At 35.9% G+C, this 10097-nt stretch overlaps 1 long non-coding RNA gene across 1 annotated transcript; it reads right to left on the reverse strand.

Moving 5' to 3' along the window:
• Positions 1-6567: 6567 nt before the first annotated feature.
• LOC149255594 (uncharacterized) lies at positions 6568-8165 on the reverse strand. Its single transcript, XR_016266390.1, has 3 exons — positions 7756-8165; positions 7496-7653; positions 6568-7176 (listed from the first exon to the last, which is right to left on the reverse strand). It is a non-coding gene; the product is annotated as an uncharacterized LOC149255594 (long non-coding RNA).
• Between the last annotated feature and the right edge of the window lie 1932 nt (positions 8166-10097).

The raw sequence follows: 10097 nt of genomic DNA on the forward strand, positions 1-10097 counted from the left end.
AATTTTAATGGAGGCTCCTCCCATAAAGAGAGAATCATCGGAAAACAAGGCATGATTGATTGGGTTTGTTCCAGGTATCACCCTAATTCCAGGAAGAGTCCTGTTGAGCTTCTCATTTGTGAGCTTTCGGCTTAGAGAGTTTGCCATCAGAATATACAGGAACGAGGATAGAGGGCAGCCTTTCCTAATTCCCCTTGAAGCTTTGAAGTAGTTTGTCGGCTTACCATTTACTAGACATGCTATCCAAGGTTCTCCAATGCATGCTTTAATCAGTTTTACAAATTCAGAGTTGAAACCAAATGCAGAAAGAACTTGGAGGAGGAATGAGTGTCTTACTCTATCAAAGGCATTCACCATGTCCAATTTAATGAGCATACCTTGCTCTTTGCGTTGATGGCTAGAGTGGATGATTTCCTGCATCAGTGTCACATTGTCTAGGATATGCCTGCCTTTGACAAACCCTCCTTGGTTGGGAGAGATGAGTTTGTCCAACAGAGGCTTTATTCTATTAGAACTTAACTTGGAGAGTATTTTGTAGGATGCATTGCAAAGCGAGATTGGTCTGAATATTTCAAATGTATCTAGTTTGGCTTCTTTGGGAATTAGGGCTAGGAAGGTGGAGTTTGTGCTTCCTCCCACTTTGGCATAGGAATCCTTTGATCATTCGGTACAAATCAACCTTGGTGATGTCCCAGTAGAGTCTATAGAAGTGTATTGAGAATCCATCAAGTCTTAGGGCTTTGTCTTGTTCCATCTCCCATATGACATTGCTAATTTCTTCTTTAGTGAATGGCTTCAAGAGAGTTGCATTTTCCTCCTCATTAACCATCCTTGGAACATGCTTGAGGAAGTCGTGAGCTTCCTCATCATCCTCCACACCTTGTTCTTTGAATAACTACTTAAAATGAGAGGTTTCTGCCTCTTTTATCAAAGTTGTTCCTTTAAGAACAGTCCCTTCTAGCGAGGTGATCTCAGCTATGTGGTTTCTGGAGAGGTGGGTTCGAATTTTCTTGTGGAAGAAGGTTGTATTTTTGTCTCCAGATGCAAGCCACAGATTGCGTGACTTAAGCCTCAAATATTCTTCCTCTTCTCTAAATGTTTGGAGGGTGCTAATTTGGTGTTCTTGCTCTCTATGAATTTCTTCTCTAGTTATGTCTTGAGTCTCTAGGCCCATTTAGAGATCCAGCAACTGCTTTGTGCTCTGTTTTTTTTAGGTAGTGGGAGAGACTGTGGGCCATTTTATCCATTGCTTGAGGGCTATTTTGGTGGCTTTTATCTTTTGCTCCCAAACATAGCTGGGTGATCCAAGAACATGGATGGACCATGCCTTATTCATTGTATCCAAAAACCCTTCCCTATTTTCCCATAGAGGGAAGAACCGAAAGGGGATTGGTCCCAGGTTTTCTTCTTCTTCCAGCGGAAGGAAGAGGGGTTTATGATCTGAGTTCCACTTTGGTAGAATTTTTGTGGAGATGATCATCTTCTCGGAGAGGAAGGAGCTCTAAAGAAGGAATCTATCCAGCCTGGCTGAGATATGCTTCTCCCCTATACTGTTATTAGTCCATGTGTATAGTCCTTTTTTTGGCTTGAAATCCATTAAATCCCATTGTTGAATCAGGTTTTCCACTAACGGAAGGAAGCGATCCCTGCTGCTGGTTCCTCCTCTTTTTTCCTTTGGGTCTAGGATTAGATTGAAGTCTCCAGCAATTATTATGTTATTGAGGGAGTATGCTTCCAAAAAATGAGTCAGAGTTTGCCAACATTGTTCTTTTTCTACATAGAGGACAGGTACATAGAGATTAAAGAGTGCAATTTTTATCTTACTTGATAGGTGTCGGAGTTCGGTGTAAATCCAGTGATGCATCTGAAAGGAGCTCTCAAGCAGGAATTTGTCAAACTCCACAAGGGTGGCTAACCCGCTGCATGTACCTCTAGCACTTACTTCTTTTCCAACTTTTGTTTTCCATTTTGCTTGGCCAAGTTCTGGAAGGGCTTCGCCTACTATTTTAGTCTCTTGGAGCATGAGGATATCGGGAAGTTATGATTTTAATAGACTCTTGATTGCTTCAGCTTTTGATGGGTTCCCCAGTCCTCTGCAATTCCAATAGACTAATCACATTATTTACTGGTAGGGGTTGGGGCAGCACCTCCCTTGGGAGGCCTGGTTCTAGTATTTATGCCGATAGACATATCTATAGTGGCCTAGCTGCCTTGCATTTTTTGTCTCTCTGCTTCTTCTTCTCTAGCCTCTCTGTGAGATTTCCTCCCCACTCTTTTCAAGGGCCTCTCAGATGTTTCATCTTCCAAGGATCCCGATATCTCAGGGGTCTTCTTTCTTGTCATATCTGCATAGGTTGGGGAGCTAGAGGCACCTTTTGGGGATGCGATTTGGACTAGTTCCTCTTGCCTTTTGCTTTCTTCCATGTTATTTTCCTGTTGTTCATCCTATTTATCTGTTGGGTATTGGAGTTTTTCTAATGTGCTGAGTATATCAAATGGGTTTGTTGATATGTCTTCTATTGGAGGGACTGAGCTTCCTTCTGCTTGAGTTTCGGGAGGGGCAACCCTCCAAGTGGATACAACATTCCCTTTATTGTTGTTTCTCTGCTTATTTGGCACTACTTTTTGAACCTGATTCCATTAATCTCCTTTCTCCTTCTCAGCTCCATCTTATGATTTATTTTTGCAATGCTTGGCAAAATGCCCATAGCCATGGCAGTGCTGGCATTTAAATGGGAGTTTCTCATAGTCTAGGACTTGTATGTGTGTCCAATCAGCCACCGTGAGTTTAATGGCTTCAGGGAGACCTTCCTCCAGGTCTGCTTCTACACATATTCTCACACAGGAGTACTGGTCTCTTCTTTCTACTCAGTCAATGTATTTGCCCAACTTGTTTCCTATGTTTTCTAAGGATTTAGGGTTCCAGCAGTGCAGAGGTAGGTGGAGCAATCGCACCCAGACCGGAACGGTCGAGGGCACATCTTGAGTCGGGTCGAAGTCTGGAGTCCATTGATTCAGATAGAGACCCTGAGGCCCCATGAAATATGGGTCATTTCTAAATATGAGGTTCTTATCTTTTGTTGCTTCAAATATGAATACAAAGAAGCCTTTGCCGACAAAATGGCTTTTTATTCCTTCTTTGACCAGTGAACGCTAGTTCCTTTGCACCGAAGCTTCTACCGCTTTAGGCGAGGGCCATAAGCCTGTGAATTGGCCAATAAGCCCTTGTTCTGCTAGTTTTAATGTTGCTACGCAGGGTTCTTCAGTCGATAGAGCAACTGTGGGGATGGATTCCATTTTTATTACAAACTTCTGCTGGTTTTCAGTTGCTGATCATTTATTGCATGTTGCAATTAGATTCTGGAATGCAGTTAGCTCAGGTGGCAAGGGAGTTTCCTTTTCACGGCCCCCTCCTAGGGCCATGACTCTGGAGCTTCGCACAAACTCGTGGATGGCTGTGTCTCTTTACGTGCTCCCTAGGCTTCCTCCTACCAGCCACAGGGGCTGCACCAGGCTCTCACTTTCTGGTTCCTCTCGCGTAGGTTCCTCCAGGCTCCTGCTCACTCTCTGATCCCGACTTAGGAAATCATTAACTGTAGATTGTTACCACTACTTATAATATGATAAATAAATATTTTTAAATTAATCAATGTTAATTTATTATATATAATGATGATATTTTTTAAAATGTGATTGGTTATTGCAAAATTGACGTTGATAATACATTTTTTTATTTTAAGATTTGTTTTGAATTTTCAAATTCATCTCATGTAAAATTTATGATTAAAATCATATTAAATAAATTAAAAAATGGTGAATTTAAAAGATAAGTGTGTCTTATATACCATTAGTAATACAAAAATATTAAAATGTTTTTTTGAAAAAATGGAAACATAACATTGTGTTAATTTAATGCTAATCTACCTATATATATATATATATATATATATATATATATATATATATATATATATATATATATATATATTATTAAAATAAAATTAGTAATAGAAAAAATTACTCTATAAACAAATTATTAAAATAAAATTAGTAATAGAAAAAATTACTCTAAATCTAGGGCCAACTCAATTGGGTAAATTGAAGTTTGTGAAATTGTGGAAACAAGGAAACCAAGGTTACCAATAAATAAGGCCAAATTTAGATACACAAAAGTATACTTACAATGGTAACAAAAAAACAAAACATAGCTAGTGCATAAATCATTTCTTATTCTTAAAGAAATAATCTTTTTTGTTTTTTTTTTGTTTTATCATTTGGCAATCCAATTAATATATATATATATATATATATATATATATATATATATATATATATATAGTACTTATAAGTTAAGTGGTATATCAATATTTATAAAGGGGATTGATTCTTTGTTAGACAGGAAGATATCAATGCCATGGAGTTTCCTTATTCTGCTAAAATAAGGTTTTAAGAACACTTAATTCCTTTGAGAAAGAAAGATTAGTATTAATGTCTTTAATGTTGGCCTTGTGAGAGCAATGGATTCCCTAATTGCCATTTGTGGTTTTTTATCTTTATTATAATCACCTTCATTATCTAGAAATTCTATCTATTTCATTGGTCATCCAGATCCCCTAATTGACACTTGTGATTTCTTCAAATTTAAAAAAAATCCTCCCATTTCAATTTCTTCATTCCTTTCTAAGATGATGAGCTTGAGCTTGGGGACATCTAGCTTGTAAAGGGCCTAGGGGATGACATATTCAATAATGCAATGTTGTGTTCTCATAATCATAAAATGAGAAGCACTCTATATAAAAGACCCTTTTCAAGGTTTATCTTGAAATAAATGTAAACATATGTACATAGTCCCACCAAAGTTCTCTCAATATATGATTTGATTTTAATTTTAAGTGCCCAAAGAGTTCACAATATCTTCAAACATGGATAAATGTCATAAATTTGATGGCGAAGTAGAAAGATGAACCCAAACTAGAATTGTTGTTATTAACATAGAGGATCTAAATCTAGAAACTGAGATATAAAAAACCTAGTGTTTCCCCAAAACCAAGGGCCATTCTAAAAAATCTCTCTAATAATCAACATGATAAAAAAACAAAAACAAAAAAACTTTTGAAAGAAAGAAAAAATTTCATAAATCTTTGTGTAAGATGAATGAATCCACTTATATAACATAGAAGATGATGAATCCACTTATATAACATAGAATTGAGAAGCCAAAAGTCATTAAATAACAACAATTTTGTTATATAAAGAATGTGGATAAGTAACCTCTAGTGCTATAATCTCCATCATTAGCACCTCTTCATTTTGATTTACCATATACACACTAGAAATAAGTGAAGGTTTCAAAGCATGACCCATTGCATCCCTAAAAGATACCCCAATGCCCACCACATCACTATACCAATGTAAGAGTTGAATTTTTATCTATATGATAAAGTGTAGTCTATATTTTGGCAAAGATTTCTTAGAATCATAAAGTTGAGTTGGAATTTGCAAAATATTTATCTCTATAGACTTTTCATGGTGTTGAATCCATTATACATTCAAAAACACATTTTAAATAAAAAAATTATTCATTCAAAAACACATTTTAAATGAAGAAATCACATTCTTACCCTAAAATGTATCACTAAATTCAAAATTATACCCATATGGATGTGAGGTTTGGGGTTGTAGCATCTATAGAGAATCCTGGAGAAAGATTGAGCAAATCCAAAAGCGTTTTATAACATATAACCTCAAAATTAAAAGCAACACACCCTATCCTATTCTCTTTATAGAAGTGGGTCTTTCCCCTGTCGAGAGCCTAGCTATGACTAGGCTTTTGTTGTACAAACACAAATTCAATAACATAGGAGACCATAGACTTCCTAAGCTAGCTTTAAATTCCAGCCAAAACCACCTAAGGCTCAAACGAGGTTGATATAAAGACACTAGGGCCTAGTTAAACCATTGGGAGATCGACGAGAATGTTGCATTGCAAAACACTAATAACATTAAAAATATTGTTACTTCTAAGTTCAAAGAAAAAATGTGGTGTGAAAAAGATCTACCAGCTAAAAGAAAATTAAGATATTATAAGGAGGTCATCAACCCCACCCTAGAAGATCAAAAGTATCTCTCTGTCTTAACTAGCTCAAAGAAGAAAATTAATATAGCCAAGATTAAAACGAACTCTCATGAGCTCCATAGCGAAACGTGTCATTGGGCAATTCCTAAAACACCATGGATGGAAAGTTTCTGTCATCTCTGTGAGAATACAAACATCAAGGATGAAAATCACTTCCTCTTAGAGTGCCCCGCATGCAACCACATTAGATCTCAGTTTCAAAATCTTTGTTGCAACACTGACCTTCCTAACCTTTTACGTTGTCAAAATTACAGTGCAGAGGCTTCTCTCCAAGCTTTTTGAGCATAAGAATAAAATCTTAAATCAAACAATTCTTTTTTTTGGGTCCAATAGACCAAAATTTGGTTTTAGTGGGCGTTAACCATCATCATCACCAATAATCGTATTATTTAACCTTATATTTTCCTTATAAGGAAAACTTTACTCCACAATGGCACACCAAATTATATTATAAATTAATAGAAAAACTTAAAATTCTGTCATAAATCAACCCCATAATGTTAAATTCCCCACATGCACAAGAATTTCCGTATATCATCTTTATCGTCGCTGAAATCCTTGTCATCAGGATCTGCCCAAATAATTGCTAAACAAGAATTACTTGAAACACTTCAAATGCATTATTTCAAAGAATTACCAGGCATCAAAGACTTGGCAGTCAGATAATTCATCAGATTCTTACGCTACAGCCCTTTTGTCTTGGCAATCATTTCCATCAAAATATGGAAACTTTCGGAGCTCACGCAGAACAATCATGTCGGATCTGAGCCTAAGGGGTTCTTCACTCTAGCCGTTTCCGGGGCGGACTTCCCAGCTACCTTCACTGTCATTGTCAACTGCTGATTAGGCATTTTATCAGACACTTGACAATCATCTCCATCACAATATGGAAACTTTCGGATCTCCCGCAGAACAACCCTGCCAAACGGGAGCCTATAGGGTTTCTTCACTCTATGCGTGGAGACACAGCACCGGGCTAAAGTTCCGGCTCGTCAATACCCTATATCCGAAAACCTTTGCTACACACGGCGATCTGGTTGCTGTTGTTCAAAAGATAACAAGGCGAGTCAGAAGGCTCTAGGGGTCACGGCCATTTCTGTAAATCCAAAACCCTTTAGTGAAAATTTTCAATGTTTGAGGGTTCTTTAAAGAAATCATTAAAAACTTGCAGATGTAAACAGATGTAGAATAGCAGATTTCTGTAAATCCCAAACCCTCTAGTGAGACTTTCCTCACTAGATTCATTATGATGAACTTCCGAGTTTTAAATGTAACCGACGAAAACTTCGCTACCTGAACTTCGACAGATTTTATTTAAAGATCTGTTTTAAGTGTTTCATATCAAGCCCTCTGCCTCACCTGCGGTATAAAATTGGAGGCGGAATCTTTTGGACGGCTTCTTTTAAATATATGGTGGAGAGGATTTCAGCCTCTTCCATAACTTTCTCACTTGAACGAAGGACTTCCGAAATAAATTGGGGACTCTTCCCTACTCTTTGAATGGAAAATCGGGGAACCTGCACCTTCTGGTTTTTGTTAAGTATTCCAACACCTCTGATATTAAGTATTAACAATCAATATCTACAGGTAGAGACTTGTAGAAAGATGTTGTTATATACCTGAAAACACCAGGTATCCATGTCGTTGAAGAGTTCGAAACCCTATGACAGTTGAGTTCAGATCAGCAAAAATTTTGCCCCTCCAACCTCCAAGCTTGTTGAAATTTCTTCACGACAGCTGCCAACTGCCATCTGTGTGCAGACATTGCTGGTCAATACATTATGCATTAATACCAGAGGTGTTGGAACACTTCAAAGACGAGAAGGGGCAATTTCCCTGTTTTTCCATTCAAAAAGAAGGAAAGATCAGAAGCATTCTCAGTTTACTTCTGGTGTCTTTGGCTCCCCTCTTCAAGTGGGAAAGTTATGGAAGACGCTCAAATCTCTTCTGCACCACATCCTTAAAGGAAGCTGTACAAATGATTTTGGTGTCCAATTTCTGCAGCAGGTGTGCGAGGGAGCTTGATATGGAGCACACTGCAGCTAAAAAAGACCTTTAAATAAATAAATAAAATATGCTATATAGCATATGGAATATGCTTCACACTAATATTGGAAGATTGGCAACAAAGAATTACATTATATAATTTACATTTGAGTATTTATTTTTGTTTAAATGTTTTATGTAAAATAAAAGTACAAATTTTCTTAATAGTTTATAAAATTTATTTAATTATATATGAGGAAAACACCAATATGTTTATATTATTTTTCATCAAAATAAGAAAATTACATTATAATAAAATTGATTTTTTTTATTTATATTAGTATAAATGTTCTTATTTTTTTATATTATCAATATTTTAAATTTTAAAGTAATTTTAATACAATTATTTATTTTGTAAGTTTAATTTTTATATCTAATAAAAGTTGTATTTAGATTATATATGATCAAAAAGTTATGCACATTGTAGTGATTTGCTTGTTTGGAAACTAGACTAAAGGTAGAACTTGAGACTTAGCAAAAGTTTATCAAAATTGGGAAAGTATTTATGATCTTTCGGCTAAAACAAAACAAAAAATTGCAGTACATGGCTATATGGACTGACTTAACATAAAACCAAAAACACATGCCCATGGGTTGTAGCAAGAAAAACCAACTAACTGACATCAAGAGAAACGATTATGGAAATGATGAGACCTGAATTATCAGTTCGAATAGGATCAATGAGAGGAGGAGGGTTACCATTGTGCAAGAGAACTCACTCAATTCATTGTAAGTGCTAGTCCATAATTTCATGGATTAAATGTTGTTCCTCCATCCTAAGGTGGAGCTCATCTCAATTTGCATTCTGGGCCAATAAAACTTTCCCCAACATTTCTTTTCTTTGAGTTTCCAATACAACTCTATAGTAAGTAAATAGTGGTTGCACCTCCTTTCTAAGCCCAAATTATATATACAACGAGAAATGGATTCAAGGTTTGATATATCTTCATGCTCTTCCACCACCTTCTACTCAATATCCTCAATTTCTTGTTGTACTGCTTGTGATGTATGTGTCTTATTGATCTAGATTGGATCATTATATTTTTTTCATCCATATTGATGCTTTCAAAGTAGAAAACTGGTGGAATATGCACACAATGTTCACTAATGGATTTTCACTAGTGGTACCCAGTTTGGCAAATTGGGATCTAAAACTTTCGAGAAACATTTTGAGGCATTAAACGATAATTTTTGGAGGTAACTTTGCCGCTCTATTGCAATACACTAAAACTTAACTTATATCTTAAAAAACTAAAGAGTAAAAGTCATAACCTGCCTGGATGAGAATGTAAAACAATCAACATTATATGCAAACAAACCCGAATGCAAATCAAATTAAAAAAAATAACAATTTAAAACTTTAAGCCCATCAAGACCTCTCCATTGTCCACATCCCTTTGTTTTATTTTAATTTCACCTTGAGAATTGATTAATACGTCATTGACTCAAAATTCATGGGATGACCAGTTACAAAGCAACACAAACTTACACTCTTAAATATCCCTTTGTTTAATTTTAATTTCACTTTGAGAATACAGTTCGATGCTATGAAGAGATATACTAGTTCAAGAATGACGATGGATAAAGCCTCTTGAAAGAAAAAAGCTTTGCAGACATCTAACTTTTGATTGACAAATCAAAGCCTTTGAAATCGAGGTTTTGGATTTTAGTTTGTCCTTTAAGATCATTTTTTTTTGCATTTCAGAAGCATCAAAGATCGGAAGAATTGGCTGTTGAAAAAATAAAACACAGTTTCTTCAGAAATTTTCTTCAAGTGATTTGTATTGATTCAAAGTTGTGAAAAAAAGGGAAAATAATAAACTTTGCATGGATTTTAGCTTTGTTTTTTATATTAAAGCCTTTGCAATCGAGGTTTTGAATTCTAATATGTGCTTTAAGGGTTGGAAGAAATTGT

Source organism: Pinus tabuliformis, chromosome 7 (assembly GCF_031772625.1).
Source record: "Pinus tabuliformis cultivar Carrire ecotype Pingquan chromosome 7, CPIR1, whole genome shotgun sequence".
Taxonomy (NCBI): Eukaryota; Viridiplantae; Streptophyta; class Pinopsida; order Pinales; family Pinaceae; genus Pinus; species Pinus tabuliformis.